This window comes from Pelecanus crispus, chromosome 7, assembly GCF_030463565.1.
Source record: "Pelecanus crispus isolate bPelCri1 chromosome 7, bPelCri1.pri, whole genome shotgun sequence".
Lineage (NCBI taxonomy): Eukaryota > Metazoa > Chordata > Aves > Pelecaniformes > Pelecanidae > Pelecanus > Pelecanus crispus.
The window spans coordinates 40179251-40200720 of NC_134649.1; positions in this window are offsets into that span (position 1 = coordinate 40179251).

Below are 21470 nucleotides of genomic sequence, written 5' to 3' on the forward strand. Positions count from 1 at the left end.
TGCAATACTGTGAAAATCAGCAAGCTCTTTGCCATCCCCACCCCTCTCCTCTCCCTTGTGACCTGGGCATGGGAAAGGCAGCAATTCCTTTTGGCATTACTTCTGCAAAGAAAATTAATCTTTTAGTACTGTCTGGTATTGAAAATGTAGACTCATCTCCAAGGTTGTCAATGTCCTTGAAACCAAGAGGCATTTCTCCTTAGGCTGAGAACAAACAGAGATGCTGTCCTGCAGGTCTCTCCTAGGAAAAGACCAGTTGCCACACACAGCTTTAAGTTGTTCTGAACAGTCCCCTCTGTGGAGGGGCAAACTGCTACTTCCAGCCATGAGCATTCTAGCTCAATTATTTGCAAAGCAGCCTCAATGGAGAAACATAGGACATTTTTCCTCATTCCAACTCCTGCTCACCCTACAGGCATTACTCAAGTCATTAAATCAGTGTCTGGTGCTGCACCTTAGCACAGTAACAACTCCTCACTTACCTTCGCTGGTGGTGTGACAGCCAGTGCTCGCTTAGCAAGCTCCAGTGCTTCCAAATCCACACCAGCTGCTTTAGTGGCTCCCAGCCTTGTCGCTCCACAAGACTTCTTTGAGAGGATGTTTTATTAGCAGAAACTCTTTGTCAGTATTTTCAGTCCCTAGCACAGGCAAATTACCTCTGCCTCAAGTATAAGAAGGTACAGTTCAGTGTCTTCTCCTATATTATATATTCAGATATGCCTAGAAGCACTCCCAAAATCATCCCCCTACCCTTCCAGGTCATACAGTGGTTATATTACAACATCAGGAGTCAGCAGGTGCTAGGAATGGAGGGAAGCACATTTCAGGAAACTTACAAGCTCCAGAGAGCATCTGTGAGACTCAGGAGCAGGTCCAATAGCCCAGAGATCTCCTAACTCTGGCCCTTGACAAGAAGGGGGATACCTGGCCTGAGAATGCAGCAGGAAAAACTCCAAAGACAAATGATACCATCAGACCCCCCAGGGTCAAAGTCAGCACAAGTGCCAGAGCAGGCAGCTCCGCTGAAGCATGATGCCAGCTGACCCCACAAAGAGAAGTGCGAAGGCACTACACTGCCAAAGGCTCCTTTCAATGCCTTCCTAGTAGAGAGGTTTCATCTCAGAGATCACAGAAGCAACTCATCCACCTTGCCAGACACGCAGGACAGGGCTTACAAAATCTGCTGCCAGCACAGGGGAAGGAGGGGATGGGAGAGTCTTCAAGAGAAGCGTTAGTTTCTATAATTGGTCATCACCAAAGAAACACTGGGTGCTCAGAGATCTCCTGCATGGGATGGTGATGGATTTGGGAACGAGGGCACCCAATGGCCACATAACCCAGCCAAGCTACCTTAGAGCTGATGAGCTTTCTGCAGACACAAACAAGAAACTACGAACCTGTCTGAAAGAAAGAGGCTATCTGATTTGTGAATGGTTCTTAATAACCTCTCCCTGCTTTTTCAGTTTCATTCAGAGCCATAGTTATAGCAGGACTGCCTGGACTACAGCAACACTGACAAAACATTGCTGGAGAAGACTCCAAGCACCTGAACATCCACAAGACATGAGGTAGGCTCAGCACCTCCAAGAATCAGGCCCTAAGTTACATTAGTGTATGAGGTGTGATCCTGCCATGCAATGAATACAATCCCAAAGACTTGCTGATTTACAATGTTTGTTCCTGCCAAGTGCACCGAGCCTGCTGAGACACAGATTTCCATCAGCTTCACTTTAGACAGAGAAACTGAGCACAGGGGACTTCAGCCAGAAGAAACAACTTCACTTCTTCTCAACATGCCTTAACTGCAAAAGAGAGAGACAGACAGACAAACACATGGACCACAACCTCTGCAAAGAGTGAGCCTGAGGCCTGCAAGATGAGGGTTGGCACCAAAACGTAACTGCCACAAAAGGTGATGCCCTCAAAGGCAGCTGTGACTGTGGGTAGCAAAAGCCTTTCCGCTTCCCCAGAAGACAAGTCCTCATTCAGAAAATAACACAGAAACACTGCTTGTTTTAAGGAAAACACCTTCTTTTCTTGAAAAAGTTCCAGAATTTGTTAACAATTTCTCAAAGAAAGACTAAAATTAGCATTTCGTTGGGATTTTCCAATTTTTTTTTAAAAAAGAAAAAAAAACCACCCACAACATTAAGTCCATTGGCTTCCCCCCCCAAACAATGGTCAACCCCATAAAAGTCTCATCACTTCATTAGCCCAACGCAGAGTACAGGACAGCAATTTCAATCAGACTCAAAGCCATCAGCCTTTTGTGTTCCCATTGCTCAGCCACACACCGCCCAGACACACTCCCTCCGGCACCAGTAGCCCCACACCATGATCTTCAGCCTCCTTGGGGAAAGAGGGAATTTTCCAAGAAATGTAATGGATTCAGTGCAGTTTGGGAGACTTTCCTTTTGGTGTTTCTGAAGACTGAATATAGCTGAGATGATGTGAACTGCTGCCACATCTCCCTGTGCACACACCACCAAAGGGGTTAATAGTGACCCATGGCAGCACAGAAGAGAGGATTGTTAATGAGAATGGTTGCAATCTTCACAGCAATAAATCCCAGTGAAATAGAGGGGCAGGCAGAGAAATGAAACAATCTTCCCACTTCTCAGGAGCAAATTCCTCCCTGAAATCTGAATGCATTTTGCTTCTCTGACCCCACCACCCCTTTTCCCCATCACCAAGGGTTTTCTCACATCACCCCATCTGGAGGCAACTCAACAGCTCTGGGATCAAGTGCCACCTTCACTTTGCTAAAGCAAAAACAATAATGCAACATGCATGAGCTCCACTGCCCCACCCCATACAGATCCACTTGCATTTGGGCCCAGTGGTTTATGGCAGCAGAGTCAGCTGATATTTTCAAACCTCCACATTGGACGAATGAAGCCTGCTGCTCTGAGGCATACACAACCAAGAGCCAATGCACTCAGCACAGATATCTATCACAAAGTTCAGCATTTTTAAGGCTGGTCAAAAATTTTCCAGCAATTTCCCCTCCCCCCCCCCCCCCCCCCAAAAGGCATCTGCCACCCATGAGCAAAAACTTGTTTTCATCGGAAAGAAAAAAAAAAAAAATCAAAGGCTCATGGAAAAAAAAGAAAAAAAAAGTGGACCACTGTGGAAAATACCAACCAAGCCATATCTCCCCCCATCTTCCACTGTCATTTTCTGTTGGAAGAGAATTTCCATCCAACTCGAGTCATTTTGTCCCTGTCAGGTCAAATTGGATCAGTTCAATGAGCACCGCTTTTATTTGCGGTCATGTTTGAAACAGATAAATCAGGCCAGACATCAATGGAAAAATCCCAATCAAGTGAGTGTCTAAGCAGAAAAGTGTGTGTTATTGCAGGGCAGCAGCGTTTGAACAGATTAGCAGGTTTCTTGCTTCTTATGCAGAGCAGTGGATGTTTCTTTATTGAAATGGGAGCAGTGGGGCATCCTATCAGCCTCAGGGGGGAGATATCTTCAGCTCTCCACCATGGCAATGATGAGCAGCAGCAACTGTGGGAAGAGTTTGCCAGCCCCACTACTGTGCACATCTCAGTGAATCATCACATCTTTACAAGGGAGCAAATCCTATTTAGCCCTGCTCTCACACCGCTTAGGACAATCCTGTACCTTACAGCACACCTTGGAGTCCATAACTCATGATCAGAGCAAGGACCAGTGTGGCCCCTGCCCTCCTGGCAGAGCCCAGCATTTGTACCAGTCACTGTATGCTTCTCTTCAGAGCCAGAAGAATTCCAAGGGATAACGGTGGCAGCACACCAAAAGAGATACTTGACTTTGGGTATCTCCAGTATAGGTGGAGATACAGGGCATTACATGATCTTAAACAACATAGCATCGGAAGACACTAACTCTGCTTTCACATTAACCCTTGACTGGACTAGGAGAAGCTGGTCAGTCCCAATGGAAGTTCTCCAAAAGGCACTAGAGATCATCTACTGCAGTTATGCAGATGAGCAACACAAAATCCAGGTTTACCTTCCCACCCTAAAGCATATCCACAGCTGAACCTGGTATGGCCAGAGCCCCTAGGTATCTCCAGAGATCACAGGGGAGGAACAGTCCTGCCTTCAAGGTTGTGGGCTAGAGATCTCAGCAAGGGCAAGGAGGACATTTGCTCCAGCTCTCCTTCAGTAAAGTGGGGATAAAAGCACAACACGTTGCACAGGAGGGCTGTGGTCCTACAGCACTTCCCTAACACCACAAGACCATCTGATCAGGGACCTATATGTACATCCAATACATATAACATGACTCCAACCTACCAAGGGCCACCAGGGACTACTGTGACATGAGCAACAAGTGCAGCACATTGGCCACTGCCACACCTGAGCAATCCCTGCAGTTACTCCATCACAGGCTGGGATAGAGAGGTGCAGCTTCAGCCTGCTCTACAGAAAGCATGCTGCTCATTATGGAGCAAGGTCCCTGTGGCTCTGCATATGAGAGGGATGATGAGGGGAATGAGAACCGGTTCTGCTTCATGACTGCAGTTTTCTTATCAAATAGCCTCTTGTCTGTAGTCATTCTGTTCTCAATCAAATTAAAAGACAATGGACTGGAGAAAAAAAAAAAAACATACAGCAAAAAGAGCATTTTTCCACTGAACACAATAAAGACTCAATCTGTGGAACTCAATACTGTCCAACACTACAGAATGAAAAGCTTAGTAGATTCTTTCAACATCTCAGCGTTTCAAATAGCAGATTTCTATCTGCTTTCTGGCTTCCTGGGATAGAAAGATCTCATCAGGCTCTCAGTGCTCTTGCTGCAGAGTGCTTGGTGGTCACTACCTGGGGTGAGGCTGACGTTCCCTCTGCAATATATAAAACCAAATATGACGTGGTGTTTAACACCTCTACAACTCCATAAAGAAACAGTTTTCAAGTTCTTCCAGACATCACCCAACCAGCTGGACCCCGAGTCCACAGCGCTCTGGTATATCACCCCCTGCGTGCACTCCCAGCACTAAACACACAAACACATTTCCTAACCCAATGTGACTTCAGAGGGCTGAGCTACATGCTATTTCTGGAAACATGCCTTGAGCAACACTTTCATTAATCTACAGCTGTTTGAGCAAATTATTAAGGCTACCAAGCTACAAATCCTTTCCCTTTAAATCAGACATAATTGTAAGTGAATGTTTCTTGTGGGCTTTGAAAGTCTGCTCCTGGAGCAGGAAATGTGTAACAGCCACTCCAAATACAATTTTATGGTTGGATTTTTAACATAAGTAAACAATGTAGAGACCCTACATGCAACACAACGGGAGCATCAGCCTTAGACCCTCAGCAGATGGTCTGCTCTGTACTTTCACACTTAACACCAGCTGTAAACCACTCCAGCCAGGTCCAAATCCCACCAGGCTCACCTCCAGAGTCTTCCCTTGTACCAAACATGCTGATGTTCATATCCATGAGATGATGCACTGACAAGCCCAACAATCCCTCTATTTTGGGGCCGGTTTATACCATACTTTGTTTTTCTTTTCCAAGCACAGCAGAAAAAGTCTCCTTGGGGAAAAAACTATCCCTTATTACGTTTTAGTGTAGCACATGACACAATGGAGACTTCATTTGTTTGAAATTTCTGAGTATCTCAACTATGAAGAGAATGGGCTAGAGATTCATTCACAGTGGCAGCACGCACTCTGTAGAGCTGATAAGAAGCGACACCTGGGGAACCCAGGGACCCACCCCAAAAGCAGAAAGCCTCTAATGTCTCAGATAAAGGCAACAACCAGTTCCTGGACAATAAGAGACCCCTGATGTTCTACAATTCACCCTAACTCCGAAGCATCCTGCGTCACCCCAATCTTAAGAGCTGAACATCAAAGCCGCCTTCTGGTAAGCCTCATACTGCCTGCTTCAGAAAGCTGGAAGGACCAGAATCATCAGGAGGAGTTCAAGGTCTGGAAGTGACGCCAGCTCCATCCTGCAGATCCCTCAGTCCCTGTACCTCTGCTGCAACCTCAGCTGCTTGGATACCCACGCTATCCAAGTCTTGTCATCTTACACCATTTGCATTTCACCCAGAGGAACACTCCTCCTTCCACCTGTATCACACCCTCCCAGACTAATCTCTCTTTCTTTTCCTGCTTCATACCCAATTCTTGCCTGCCTGGGGTGACTTTAATCTCTCCCACGCAATGTCACACAGAGGCAGTAATCCTTGCTCTCCCATACCAAATGCTGTGGGTGTAATCCTCCTTTCCACATTTCTAAGGAACTGCAATCTCCCTCCCACACCATTGCCTTTCCCCCTCTTCCCACAGTCACACGCAGTCATGGATGCTTGTGCTGAAGGGCGTGGAGAGACTGGCACACCACTCTCAGATGGGCCCATGCAATGTTGACCCTTTCTAGCCCACTTGCCAGCCCATGGATATGTTTAGCTCATGCTAAATTCATTGTCAACCTCTCCCAAAGAAAACTGAGGCTTCTTGTGAACTGCATTGGGAAGAAAAAAAAAAAAAAAGAAAAAAAAGTCTTAGTTTTAAAAAGCACCATAACCATTTCCTTATTTCCTTATGGCCCCAAATTGACTGTTGGTGCTGCTGCTCTGCAGAAGCCATCCAAGCTGCTTCCCTTTGCCATCAGCAATGCCTGGGAGCAACATAGCATCAACAGGGTTTCTGTGGGGATGGATGTGTTTTCTCCTTTTTTTTTTTTCTTTTTGCTCCTTGCTGTTTGGTTCCATCAGAAGTCTTTCCTTGGTACACTATTTCAGTTCAGCAAGCTGCGTACCACCTCAGACCACTGATCAATACAGCTGCATCTGCACAGCTCCTCCACAGTACCTCTCACACAGGTGTTGCAGATGCATGCCGAGACACCCACTGAGGGCTGACATGACTTCGAAAATGTGGGTACAACTCTCTCCCTGCTCTTTTGCAAGCCCAGTTGACTAATGAAGGATATTACATTCACAGCAAGTGTTTTGTGCTTTCTGTTTCCTATCTGATCCAACTGCTTGCTGCTTAATGAACTGGATGAAAAATATGCCAATGGAGACCTTGATCCAAGCTTCACTGAATTTAGTGAAGTCATACCAGCAGAGATTTTGACCAATAGCTAACAAATATCCTAATAGCCCAGAAAAATAAGGTATTTATTCTGATTCCAGCTGTGCTAGCTTAAATCCAGATTGTTTCCACTGGGTTAATTCTGTAAGGTGGAGGGGAAAAAAAAATGCTTCTAGTGTTTTCTACAGTCAGTTTCAATCAGGCAGGGGAGAACACATGTCCATTCTCACGAAGGATAGTATTCCCATAGCCTTACTAACCCTTTGAGCTCCCCAACGTCACTGGTTATTGTGTGGGCAAACACATCCGAGTCCTCAAGCCTTGCCCGTTGCCAGTGGGAGAACAGTCCACCACCACCACCACTCTGATCATCTCATGTACTGCTGAACAGGACCAACAGGGTGCAAGATAAAGGGAAGGTCTGAACCTAAGACTCCCAAAGTCAGCGAGAACTATTCCCTTGCTATGACAGTTCAAAAACACCTCTCACACTTTACCCTTTTTGACTGAAACAAAATGCATGAGGCCAAGGGGAACCCATGTAACTTCTGTTCTCATTACCACCCCCTGCCTGGGCTCAAAATTATGCATTTCCCCAGCCAGTCTCCCAGTCCTACTGTACAAAGGGTTTAGGCTTTGAGTAACACCTTGCATTGCTCGCCTCTCACCCTCCTGTTTGAGTGACCTGCTTGCCCCAAGAGCTGCTCAGCAAGCCACTGATAGAAACCAACATCAGTATCATCCCATTAAATTAGTTCCAGTTCCTTCAGATGAGGCCTTCATTGCTATGCTATCATGAGGTGTGAGCAGAGACAAGGTTGGTAGGATCAAGCCAAGATCTCCGTCAAGTTCAAGACTCTTGGCAGTTACTTTTCCCCTAGATAACCACAGACAAAGGCCAAACCTTTTCAGAAGCACCTTGCTGAAGAAGCAGGAGCTTTTTTGACAAATGGTCTTTTCACACTTGATTAAGAGTATTGTACAGCACCTGGATGCTCTGAATGAGGAAAACAACCAGCAATTAAATGTTAATGGAACACTTTAAGATGAGAGGGAATGAAGATGCAAGCAGAACCCCCTCACAGGTACATACCACAGAACAGGCAATCATGAATACAACCTACTTAGATATAATGGCTCTTTCCATTACTCCTCCCTCCCCACTTGCTGGCTGCTGGTGGTGGGAAGATTGACTAAAAGATTCCTCTATAGCCCAGCTGGAGCTCAGAGAATTTTTCATTATCCTGAATCTTCACCCTTGAGCCCTTTAGCATTGCAAATCAGAGTCACAAGCCTTACAGCTAAGGATGCATTCACTTCCCCACCCCCCTACACACAACACTGACTAGAAGAATTATTAGCAAAGCCAACTTGTGCCACCTGGGCCTGAATTCATCAGTACACCTGAGGAATGAAAGACCAGCTCTGGGACCCTGACTTCCACCTTACTTGTCCTCCTTTTATTCCTCCCTCTGCCTGTCCCTCCCTCACCATGCTGATAGCTGCACTAAGTGTATAGCAAAAAGGAAAATTAAAATTCAAAGTAACTTTGCAGTCACAGCATTCGTTTCTACACTGCAAGGTTTAGGGTTTAAAACTGCAGCCTCCTGCTTCTCTCTGTGATTTTACATACTGTGTCCAACGCACTTCATACCCCCCATCTGCATCAGTGACTCCACCACCCCTCTTCCACGGGAACCCCCTCACAGCCACCCAACTACTATTTAAAAGCAAGACTTCACATGTGGTACCAGACATGTCTTCCAGCTCACTCCCCAAGCAGAGTGCTGAGGGTACATGGACTCCAAATACATCCCCTTCCTGCAGTGTGGCCCATTAATAAATCAAACAGGATTAAACAGTTCTGCAGTGTCTCCCAGGCTTGCCTGAACCCTTGGTCCTGCCTTGGGATTGCTCTGCTCGAACCCTCAATCACTGCTGCCTAGAGACTCCTTCTGGGAGAGAGAGGGTTTAAAGTGGCATTTTCTTCAGTGAAGCAAAAGACACCATTTACTTCTCCTCCCCCCCCCCCCCCCCCCCCCCGATAGGATCAGTTTCTGCTAATGAGGTATCGTTGTTTCAGACAAGTCCTGCCAGCCTCTTGAAAATGTTATTTTGATCCCTCCTGAGCCTGTACATGCAGCTCTAAAATTGCATGCATGCCTAAACAGAATTCAGATTCGTCCACCTTGGAAAAAACAGGTTGCCTGCCTTCCTCAGTACATTGGCTTTTTCAAACCTAATTTTGCTTTCTAGTACATTTCTCAAAAGCCTGACACATCCTCTACATGTCCGTAATAGACAGCCACTTTATATGTCCCGGGGAAATGTTCTTCCAATTTTCCGAAGTATAGTCATCAGCAGAGATGTTCTCTAAAGCACATCAGACAAGCACAACATACTGTCCACTGTGCTTTTATGAATTACAGTCTCACTGGGGAATGGTACTTAATGTATTTTATCCCACTAGGATAGTTGGATCACAACTACGCAGCCCCAGCTATATTACCAATATGATTAGTAAAAGGATATTAATATTTAAAGTGGCCGTTAGCACCACCAGCGTGGGAAGGGATCCAGTTAATATTATAAGGATTATAAAAAGTGGTTTGGGAGGAGACCACTCGTGGCTAAATATCATCAGACAAAGGATGAAGGAGGACTCAAGCAGCAGAGTATTATAATTAGTTGTAAATTATCCTAACTGGTTAAATTGGGATTATCTCTAAAAGTTTGTCTTTAGCTCAAATTTTTCACAGGGAACTGTGAGAGAAAAGAAGTCCCACAATCTTAAAATGAACAAACAATAAAAGTACTGCTTTAGTTGTCAGTGCAAGGAGAACTAGCATTTGGCAAATGTTTGTTTATCTTCCTCCTTCTCACACAGAGGTAGTGAGACCATATGAGGGAATACGAGCAGATCCGATTTTCCCCCATCTGTATCCATCCAGCCTTGTCCCCCGGGCTGTACTCATGAAACCACTGTCCTTCTCCACTCTCCTGCAAAACATTTACACAACCTGAAAGCCTAAAAGATTTTTAAATCTTAAGATTCCTGTGGCCATGCTCAGGAACCTGCATAAGTAAGTCCCAAGTAAGCGCCTCATTAACTCCCTCACTAGTCCAAAGGGAACCAAAAAGTGAAACAAGTCACATGCCTGCTCGAACTCTACCTTGGCCATTATTTATTCAAGTGTCAGGTTATCTGTTATATATTATTTATGTACCATTAATATTTAGTAGTGTTGGGGAGAAATAAATTACCTGCTGTCTACATCTACCTGCCTATGTTAAACCATCCCCTTGCCCTTTGACAGCAAGTGATTTTCCCATGTTGCTACTGTGATTCATCAGCCCCCCCAGTGACTTTCTCAGCCCACATTCCCTACATGCCCTGATGAGTGATACCTAAATGGGGCTCCTGCTTTTCCTAGAGTCATCTTTTGGGGCTTTCTCAGGAGGGTGCAGGTCATACATGGCACAAGCAGCACCACGAGCCCACTCAGATACCTCGAGGCATGGTGTCCTTCATTTCCCACATCTTTTGTTCAAAGCCCAAGGAAGACGCCAAGGAGTCCTAGTCCGAACATAGAAACCCATGTACACACCCTGCAGAAAATGGCTCAAATATCTGCCAGTCTTGGCCTTGACTCTGGCCACAGCCTGGTGTTTTATAACTGTTCCTCTGCAACAAGGGCCAGGACCGACCCTCCCTCCATCAGGGAGAATATAACAATAATTAGGGATATACAGCTCTCCTTCCAATGCAGTTGGAGTTACAGTCTTGGGCAGAAGCTGCAACACCCAGGACAAAGCATCTCCCTGCTAGTTTAAGCCCCCTCGATCCCCTAAATTATTGCGTTCAGCTACACACCCCCTTACAGACCCCCAAGCAATGCAGCACTTACTGCCTACTGATGGCTAAAATCCTACTCAGTAGCCAGGTGGCAAGCACTGACGGCCTCTACCACACAAAGCTACTGCTTAAGGCCATGCACATGGTTCTCTGCTTTATTACAGCTTCTAAATCTTGCTGCATTTGAAGAGCACATTGAAACCTGACTGTTACAACTCAGAAGGAGCCATCAAAAGCTGGCCAGAAAGAAGAGCAGAGAGATTTTGTTTGCTTAATTAAAACTGGCTTCATAATGGAAATTATCATGGTTCATATCAAACAGCAATTAAGAAAGCAGGATGTGGCTGCTGGCTTTGCTCAAAACACGAGCTAAGCCTTTTCTGGACTCCAGCAAATCCAAATGACGACTTAGCCCAGTATGCAGTTAGCAGCTCGACGTTGTCAGTCTAATTTTATCCCAAGTCTCACCATATCTATATTTTTCTGTGGTCCTAAATTTGTGCGAATACAAGATAGCCTCTAGCTTTGCAAAATAAATGACAGAAAATCTTGAAAATGTGACCCAAGTGTATAGAAAAGTTTCAAAACTACTTTTAAAATAAAAAAAAAGAGAAACTTTTTTTTTTCCCCTTTAAATCCCTTCATTTTTAATCCCGTCTCTTGAGTTTTTAATGCTCCAGCCATGAGTTTTGAGCTGGCAGCCCAGGGGATGATGATGGACAGAGAGACTGAGAAGGGCAGGAGCCTGGCACTCCCCATTAACTACATTAGCACAGGCTTCAGCCTAAGCCAAGGTAATCACAAACGCCACTCTGAAGCCTCCAGAACTAAGATGATTTACACCAGGTAAAATCCAGCCATGGGTGCTTACATACCTGTCCACACAATTACACATCCCTCTGCTCAGCCTCTCTGAAAGGACCAACTGGTAATGCTTATCACCTGGAAATGATGCCCTCAGTGATCTGTTCGGCACGGCTCAATGTGTGATCTGTTCAATACGCGATCCGTTCAATACAGCTCAAGAGGCATTTTTCTCAATTCACTGAACTCTGTAAGCTGTGCTGGGAGCACTCTATTTTCCATTATAAGACTGTCTTTTGTTGCTTAAATCTCCACCAAATTTGAATGGATTGGGATGACATTTTTCATGTCAGGTGTTTGCCTCAGGCTATACATACACTCACACATATATATATCTGTGTATAGATATAATTTGGGAGGAAGTTTGAGATTTCATATGAAGCAGTTCAGCTGTTTCTGAGGCTAGCAATGGGAGGGCTGAGTCCAACCATGTCCTACACATGTCCTTCCCACTCCAAACAGCTCCAGTCTCCTGTTCTCTTGACACATCCCCAACTTCAACTTTGCACCAACTTACTTCAGGTCACTTTGCTCTCCAACTGTCACATACTGTAGCGCAGCATTTTGGACACATTACGTCTGGGGCATGATAATGGTGACAGACCGCAGATCCTTGTAAAGGATGGGAAGAAGGGACAGCCAGAGGTGTAAAATCCTTTGCTAAAACATCATTTGGGCTTCCACGGGTTAGGGTAGTCTGGGGCACGCAAGGAGATCTCAAAGGCCATGAAATAACCTGTAGTCTCACCCTCTCCTATGAAGGAGCGAATAATGGAGCCAAATTCTGCTTCCTTCCAGCACGACCAGCCACATGCCTCCATTGACAGCACCACCAGCACCTCTCCACCACTACAGGAGCACTGTAAATTGCTGCTCAATAACAGGAAATCACTGTCATTTAAAAATACATGGCTGGTGGGGGTGAGAAGGGGGTGTGTGGAGAGGCAGATATAATGAAAAAATGTGAAAACTTTTCAATAGTGAGGAATCTTAAAAAACATTATATATAATTGCTTCCAAAAGAAAAAAAAATCATTATTATAACTGATGGAATCAAAGCAACTCTCCCTTCCCCGGTATCAATCATTGACCCAAGGTGCACATTCATCTAACAATCTGCAGGCTGGGAAGAGGAAAGCAATTACTTCCATAGCCATCTCACACACGTCACAGGAGAATCCCCACTGGGAGTCTGATCATGTTCACAATTCTTCGGGAAAGGGTCCAATTTGACATGCAATTATGCCTGAAAGGGTGGAGGTGTTCTGCTAATTATGTTCTCATGCCAGAAACTTTGCATCTTTCACTGAGGGACACAAACCAAGAAGACGAGAATCCAAGTGCTGCTGATGTTAATTCAATCGACTTTGTAAAGTTTAAACAAGGATTTTAAAATCTTTTCCATGGCCTCACAACTCCTGTTCTCATTTTCCTTTCATGCAGTCTCTGGGACATGTGGCAGCTCCTCCAACTCTGTCTGTTACTTCCATTACATTAAACTGCAGCCCTAATAAAAAAGCATTTGCTCCCACCTCACTTCTCCCTGCTGCCATCAGGACCCACTCTGTCCCATGCATAAAATGCACACAGAATGGACCAGACTTCAGATGCAGATATTGAAAAGAGATAAGATAAATTGCATAAAGAATTAGAAAAACCAAGCAATAGCTTTTGACATGATTAGACTGGAAATCAAAATCTTGGGCTTTGAAACACCCTCAGTGCAGAAGCAGTTGCTCACATGGGACAGCCAGGAGCTGGACCAGCCACAGGGATGTAACCAAGGGCAAATGCAAGCAGATAATGTTCAACCCTCTTCCATTTTGGGCCAGATAAAGCTTACCTCCATGTCTGCCACAGAGTGCAGAAGAGGTGGGCACATTTGCCCTCCTGTTGCTGCATCAATGGCCACATGGCACCCAGCCATCTCCTCCAGCCTCACTGTCCTGTGCTTCTGGCAGTGTTTTCCAGCTCCCACTCCTCCCTCTCGAACACGCAGTACCCTCCTTCGCTAGAGGCACACACACCTCTGCTGCACGCAGTACAGTACCTACACGGTGCTAAGGTGATTAATGAAGTTCATTGAGTCTTGGTGTCTTGATTTCAGGAGCCGCACTAACAGACAAAAGCAGCCATAAAAGATACCAACTGTGAGCATACATCACATCAGAAAAAAAAATCCATCAGTCAGAAAATAACCAATGTAAAACACATAGAAACTGAGAAATGCAAACAACAAACAGAAAAGGCAACTTCATGCAAACTGAAGTAAAGAGTCCCCATGGACTGCAGAAGGCAATGAAAGAAATAAAAAGGAGACTCAGGCTGGCTTTGAACCTTATTTTCTCTTTTTGAGCTGCTGCTGCTCTTTCCCCGCTCCAAATTTCAATCAAATATTCAACTACACACACAAAAGACACTGACTTGAGCATTCAGTGCAGATCATCAACAGGCAAACTAAGAAGCATGGCCACGTGCCACATTTCTGTATTACGGCTCATATAAAGCCTCACCATTTCAAAATCTATGGACTTACTGGGAATTGTTAGGACTTGCCAGGCTCACGATATCGTACTGTAAGGAAATACATCCCTGTTAATAGAAGAGAAGCAGAAAACACACATGTTCTGACTGCAGTCTCTGATATGCTGGTGGAAAGAAGTTTCTGAGAAAACAAAAGGATTTCTACACAGCAGAGAGCAGAACCGAGTTTCTGCTCTCCTCTATTTTTACTTTAATTCATTAGCCTCTATCTCAGTGGCAGTACATGCAGTCAGATGAAAAAAAAATAATTTTGTTTAAAGACTCTGTACCTCCCCAGACCTTCAATCAAGTGTTGCAAGGGGTGACATCAGATCGGACTGAAATAGCTAATAAGTGCTCAGGTAAATTCAAGGAAGGTCAGACGTGCCACTTGATACTTCTCAGGTCAACCAAGACATACAGAAAAATGAAAGGTTTAAAATAATTAGCAGATCTCTCTCTTGATTTAACAAATGGAAAAAAGAAGAGCACCTGCACACATGTTCCACCTTTAGGGAAGCTCATAACTTGTCTCAGCTGCACCAGGGTCTCTGCTCCAAGGGGTCTCCTCACCCTGCCATTCCATGAAAATCTTCCTACCTTCCCATCATGGGATAACAACTGTACCAGTTGCAAATTCCCCTCCCACATGTGCTCTATCCAGCACACCTTCCCTGGGTCCATGCTTCCAGGTCTTTACCCCATTTCTATCAGAAATAGTAATTATTAACCACATCAGGCAGAAGTCTTGCAAATTTAAAGGATAGCGCCTCACGTTCTTCATCTTCCCTTCCCACGTCAGAGATATAAAGTGAGAAATGAAAGCAATCCTGTCACATTTTTCAGACCCTTCAAAATCCACACGGGAAGCTCATCCATCATTCACTTTAAACAACCAAAACATCTGAAATGAAGCAGTGCAGGGGAGTCCCGTCAGCTGTTTCCCAGATGCCAGAGCCTGGCATTTTGGGGATGGCACCGTCGGAGATGCCAGGCACCAGCTGCCTGTCTGGGCTACCTCTCACCTCTGCAGGTCTCGCCCTGCTGCACGGCAGGGCAGCAACGGTCCAGTGCAGAGCAGGGCAGGGCTCACTGGCTCAGCAAGCACATGCTGCGCATTAAGAAAGGTTACAAGTTTCATTAAGGTATTGTCAAATTCTGTCACAAGCCTCTCCTCCACTCCCTCCAAATATGTTAAAAAGGGTCGTACTTTACCATTCATTATGCTGAGCCTGAAGTGATGCTTGCAAGGCTTTGCCTCCTTCACATGCTACACTTGGAGCGGCCTGAGCACAGAGCCCTTGGATCAGAAAGCAGTAAGCTGAGCTGGAAACTGTGACTGCACTTCCACAGGAGCTCATCTTAATACCCATCACGTACATCTTAAAAGCAGGCTGTATTCAGAGCACATTTATTCATAAATGACAGGGTTGGATTTTAGTTCATGATTTGGCCACTAGTTCCAACAGTTTATCTGAGCTCTGCTGAATCTCTGCCATACCTAGTGCAAGGTTAAATAAGTCACCTGCCTCTTATCATCTGACTACTTGGGAATCTTACAGAAAGACAACCCTTTTTCTAGGTACCAACATCCTATACTTAAGATCTTGCTTAACTTCTTCCCATGAAAAGGCCACAACAGGTTGTACAGGGATAACCAACACAGGGGGGCAGAGACAGAGACACTGAGCAAGTGTGTTATAGCAGGTCATGTTTCAGCTCCCCATTGAATTATATGTGGAAATAAATCTGAGGGACTTGGAGTGTAACATCCCCCAAACAGGCGTAACATAGCCCTGATCCACTCCTCCAGCCACAGAGAAGGAAAGGACCTCTTAGAGGCCCTTTCCAACCTTAATAATTCCTAGCTTTTACTTTCATTAAAAAATAATCCAGCCACCAAGCCAGGAAACATGAAATTATTTCTCTACCCGTAACTGGTTTAGTGGTGGACTTGGTAGTGTTAGGTTAATGGTTGGACTGGATGATCTTAAAGGTCTTTTCCAACCTAAACGATTCTATGACTCTATAAGGAAGATTACAGCAGGGCTCTTCCAGTAAAGGGAAAAAGAGGAGAGAAGAAGGGGGGTGGGGGGAGGGAAGACCACCAAAACTGCAAAACCCCATATTGAAACACACTGGCAGGATATCCCAGTGCTCTCTTTGACTATAGATAGATATAAAATTATATTTCCCTAAGTATTATAGATACCCAAACCCAAAACTCAAAACACTGGTAAAAGGAGATCGCAGACTCAGCACCACACGGCACTGTACAGCTACCCCAGCCATCATCCACCCCAGCAGCAAACGTGTGCACATCCAATGGAAGACATAATTTTAGGAGAATATGGTCTTTGTTGCTGATATATTTTGAATATTCTTATCATTAAAAATAAAACACAATAATCTTCCATAAGAACAGCAGCAATAAAGGAATCTCCCACCACTAACTGCATTATCCCCAAGGTAATTTTGTAATAAAGATTTTTTTAATGGGTTTTTTTTAGTCGTTGTTTTCTTTTTGGAAGGATTAAGTTTTCAAATAAATGCTTTTTTTATGGAAAAAAATAATTGCATCATTATTATTTCCACTGAAATTTGTTCTTGCAGAGCTTCAGGGCCGCTCTAGTTTTCTTCTCCCTATCATCATCTTCTGTGGATAGAGCGACCTCGCAGGTAGGACCTGCACTGTTGTATACTGCACTAAGGCGGAGCATCACATCCTTCTTGTTTTGTTTTGCTTTTCATCAGAATTGCCTATGAAAAAAACCATCTTTTTTTATTATTTCTGCTAGGTCATATACAGAGAGCACTGTGCACTGATAAGCAACAATTAGAAAACTAGGAAGGACATATTCTATGACAAAATCAGTCTTGAATGTTTGACATTTTCCACAGATTTGCTGAAAAAATGAATGAGTAACAAATACATCTTTTGGTAAAATATGAAAAACTGAAATAGCAAGAATTCTCAGTAATGTTTTGCTTCCTTTGAAAAACTATTTCTCCTAGAAAAAGAATTTTGATTAAAACATTTTAACCAGACAAATGGCCTTTCTGTGAGATACAAGCCATGTGGTACATTAAAGGAGACCAACTCCTGGCTTTCTCACTGGGGCTTTCTACAATTTTCTGTTGCTTTCATTTCAAACAAAGGTCAACATATAGAGAAAAATATTGGAGCTGCTCTCTGCACGTGGGAAAATGAAAAAGGAAAAAAGTGCAACAACTGTCAAGTTTCTGGCAGAAAAATCAATGAATTAAACACTGTTCTGTGTGTGACAAGTGCCTACCAGTCCTGGTCTACGATGTGGGCTCCTGTGGGATACCCACAAAAGTATACAGCAAGTAATAATATCCCTACCGTAACAGTCCAAATCCTTTACTTCTGAATCTCTCTTGCGGATGAATAGTCATTGGTGCAAAGAGTCAACTGCTGCCAAAAAACGCCTTGTGCTTGCCACTGGGATGTCCCATCCTGAACATGCCCCAGTCCAGCAGCGTCAGAGAAGCCAAAGCGTGGGCAGCATTCACCAAAACAACCGTTTTTCTTGGCTGCCAGAGAAGGGCACAGGCAATCCCACATCCCTGGAGAAACTGGGAGATCTCAGAGTCAGCTCAATGTCCTCCTCACCCAGCTTCTGCCAGGATGCACCGTGTCCCTGTTCAAGGCAATGTGCTACCGAGCAGCACATGGAGGGCTTGTGGGGGTCTGTATTTTGGGCAACAGGCAGACAGATTTGATTTGCCCTCAGTCAACTAAAGTTTTAATCTGAAACTAAAACATCCCTGAATGAAAACATCAGCAGTCTTAGCAAGCCAGCCCCACTGAGCTGGCTTGAGCTGTCACCAGGTAGATCATTACCTGTGCCTCTAACGAACAGAGAAGCAAAGAGTTGAGGTCGGAAAGTTTGGAAGACTGAGACATGCCTCTTACATAAACTCAGCTTTAGACAAAATCCAATAATTAATTTCCACCCTGAAAACAAAGCTCTTTGCAATTCCATGCCACATAAGCTCAATACCACTTTCCATTTAATTTCCTCCATGTCCAGGATGTCCCTCACTTTCTTCACCCCACAGTTAATTACTGCAATACATTCCCCAGTTCTGCAGGCTTGATTTATTTTTTTTCCAGCCACAACAAATGTCAGCAAGTGCAATGCAGGCAGCTCCCCCAGGTCCAGCTCTCAACCACCAGCTTTTGAGATGTGTCAAAACCCTTTGGAAAGGTTTCCAAGCACTGTGCTGGGGCATTTACCCAAGAAAACTCCTGCTCTCTCCAAAGAAGCTGCAGCTCCTCCATCACTAGTTTCCCCAGAGTCACAAATTCCCTGGTAGATAAAGCACAAGCAAGAGGCAGGCACAGCTGGGAACATGGGAATGCATGTCTGGCAAGGGCTAGGTAAGGAGCCCACCAATTTCCTACCACTGGTGACACTCAGGTCATGATGAATTTTCCCCCTTTTGGCACCCACACTGACAAGCACTTGAGCACAAAGGGACACGAGCACTCTGGCTGAGTCTGCAGCACTTCAAGGGCTCGGGCAGCGGAGCCGAGTGCTGGAGTTCAATGCAGCACATCTGCGGTTGTAACCCTCCGAGGAAGGGTGCTGACAGGCAGCACAGTTTTGCTGCTACTGTGGCATTTTATCTCCTCTAGCCCAGCTTCGTGCTGGTTTCCCAGGTCTCCGAGAACTGACAACCTGGGTCTGCCTGCAGCACCTCCAGGGAGGATTAACCCTCCCAGCAGGATTCACCACTGCTCTCCCCTGTGGTACCCCTATGCCATCTCAGGCCTGCAAGAAGTAATGGATCACACTGAGCCATTCAGGTGTTTCTTGTAATTTTACGGATCCATCTTTGGTTAGCAGATTTAATGTTCTTACAAATCTGAAAAGGGAATTGCACTGCCTAACCTCTTGCCTGTAACTTACCCCTTACGTGACCCACCAGGGAAAGGTGATCTTTCAAGGAGGATTTCAGCTCAGTCCTGACCAGACAAGACAGTTACCGTCTGCCTTTTCGCAGCTCTGACTTTGCTCCTCAGCTCCCCTTCTCGTGCTACCTCTCCTTCCCGCAGCAGCCACCATCTCCATCTCCCCAAGCTGCCTACAAAGGCCTCCTCAACAGCCCAAAGTTAGACAGGAAAAAGGTAACAAGTCCCAGCTGTCCACAGAGAGGATGCTCTCAGCATCCCTGGACAGGACCACGCTGCTTCCTGGTCTGGGAATGGCAGGGGATCCCCACACCCCTCTCCAACCCAGAGGACAGACACATCCCACGTTAGACTTCTTGCACTGGTATGTTGAAAGCATGTAAGGAAATACAGAGTCCAGGCCGGTACACCTACCACTTACACAAGAAAACAGCCAATTCCATCCTCTTCTCACACCAAAACAAACCTGGGGTAACTCAGCCAGTACCAAAAAGGCTGATTTTTTTTTCCAGTTTCTTAGATTGGCTTGGCATACACACAAGTTCACCAAGTTCAGCAGTTACATCAGCACAAAGAAAAGCAGAAGGAAAGAGGAGCAAACCCCAAATTCTATTTATAAACAGGCAAAATACATCAGGACATGGGTCAGACTTTAAATCTGATCCAAACTACCCACGTCTCTCAGCTTCCCAGACACATTAGGGAGCTGGCACTTGAACACTTGGTGCTAAGTCAAGGTGAGCCCCTAGGAACCAGAGAGGGAGAAGACTGCTCTGCCCTGACGGCTCCTGAGCATTTCAGCACTATCCCCACAATACTTCTAGCTAGCATGTAGTTTTAAACATAATCCATCAGCTTTGTTTAAGGGTTAAACATCCAGAATTTAATTAAACTCAATACCAAGCAGCAAAGAATAATACCCAGAGAACAAAGAGATAGTATCTGTCTGTCTTTTGTTTCTGTTATGCTGGGGAAAGGGGGACATGTTATTTATTTTTTTTGCACCAAAATTCCTGCAAAGGCATGCATGCATGCATATATATATATTTTTATAAAAATATAAGAACAACAGATGCCTTTGCAGGAATGTAGTACTTATTCTGTAGCTGAGCCGATGATATTCATTAAGTAATTCTTCTGTGGTTTCTGTATGGCATAGGCAAAGGCAACTTGCATGTATTTTTATGTCAAAGAGACACAGAAGGGCCAGTGTGTGAAATGCCCTGTGGCTGGGGACACGAGCAGTTGTGGAAGAGAGACAAACTGTTTCCCCCATGGGGAAGGGGGGCAGGGAGCCAGCAGGCAGAGGTGGCCATCTGAGGAGGGAGCAGCAATGCCCACGAAGGCAGGTGATGCTCCTGGCACAGGATGCACAGCTGCAACCCAGCAGTGCAGAGACCAAAACTCCAAGCCACCTCCAAGTTTTCCAGCTGGGAGAGAGATTTCTGCAAAGCACAGCTGCAAGTCTCAGCTTCAGCATGGCATTAATAACTGCTAGCTATGTCAAATAACTCCTGGGAATCTCCACAGCACGGTGCTCTCATCGTACCTGGGATTTCCTTCTGCAATGGTGCTTGCGGAGGAGGGAACAACTCACTTGCAGGCACGACCTCAGCTGGCATCTCTGGCCACTGCTCTACTGGCTGCAGTCTGACAGCACAGCAGGGACTGAGCAAACCCTTCTGATGTGGATTTCAATTGCTACAGATGCACTTAGTAGCTGTAAGACAGAGGACAATTAATCAGGGGAATGGGTTTACTCAGCCACAGAGAGAGGCAAACCTGCACAGCAAGAACAGGCAGCAAATACATCACCCCAACAGGGCACACACTCCTCACCTTTTCCATCCAAGGCAGTCTCCAAGACACAACTATACTGCTTCTAGATATAAAATCAATCAAAACAGACGGTTAAACTGTCAAGTTAGCCACCAGAGGGAGTTATGGCAATACAACAAAAAAGCCACTTAATTTTATTTTTGCATTGTCAATTAAGTGCTGTAGATACTAAGATAAGTATTCAAGCAAAGCATCTTCCCTTGTCCTCCGCGCCAATCCTTCCAAGCCTGTAGATAACAGCAGGACAGCCATCCTGACCCACCACCTGTAGTCCGCAGTACAGGCTTGCAGAGATAAGGTATCCACACAGCCACGGAGGTGGTGCGCGCTGCCGTGAACGTGCTAGTCTGCAAATAAAGCCCTGCAAGTGCAAGTCTAGGTAATCGAGATGCCAGCCT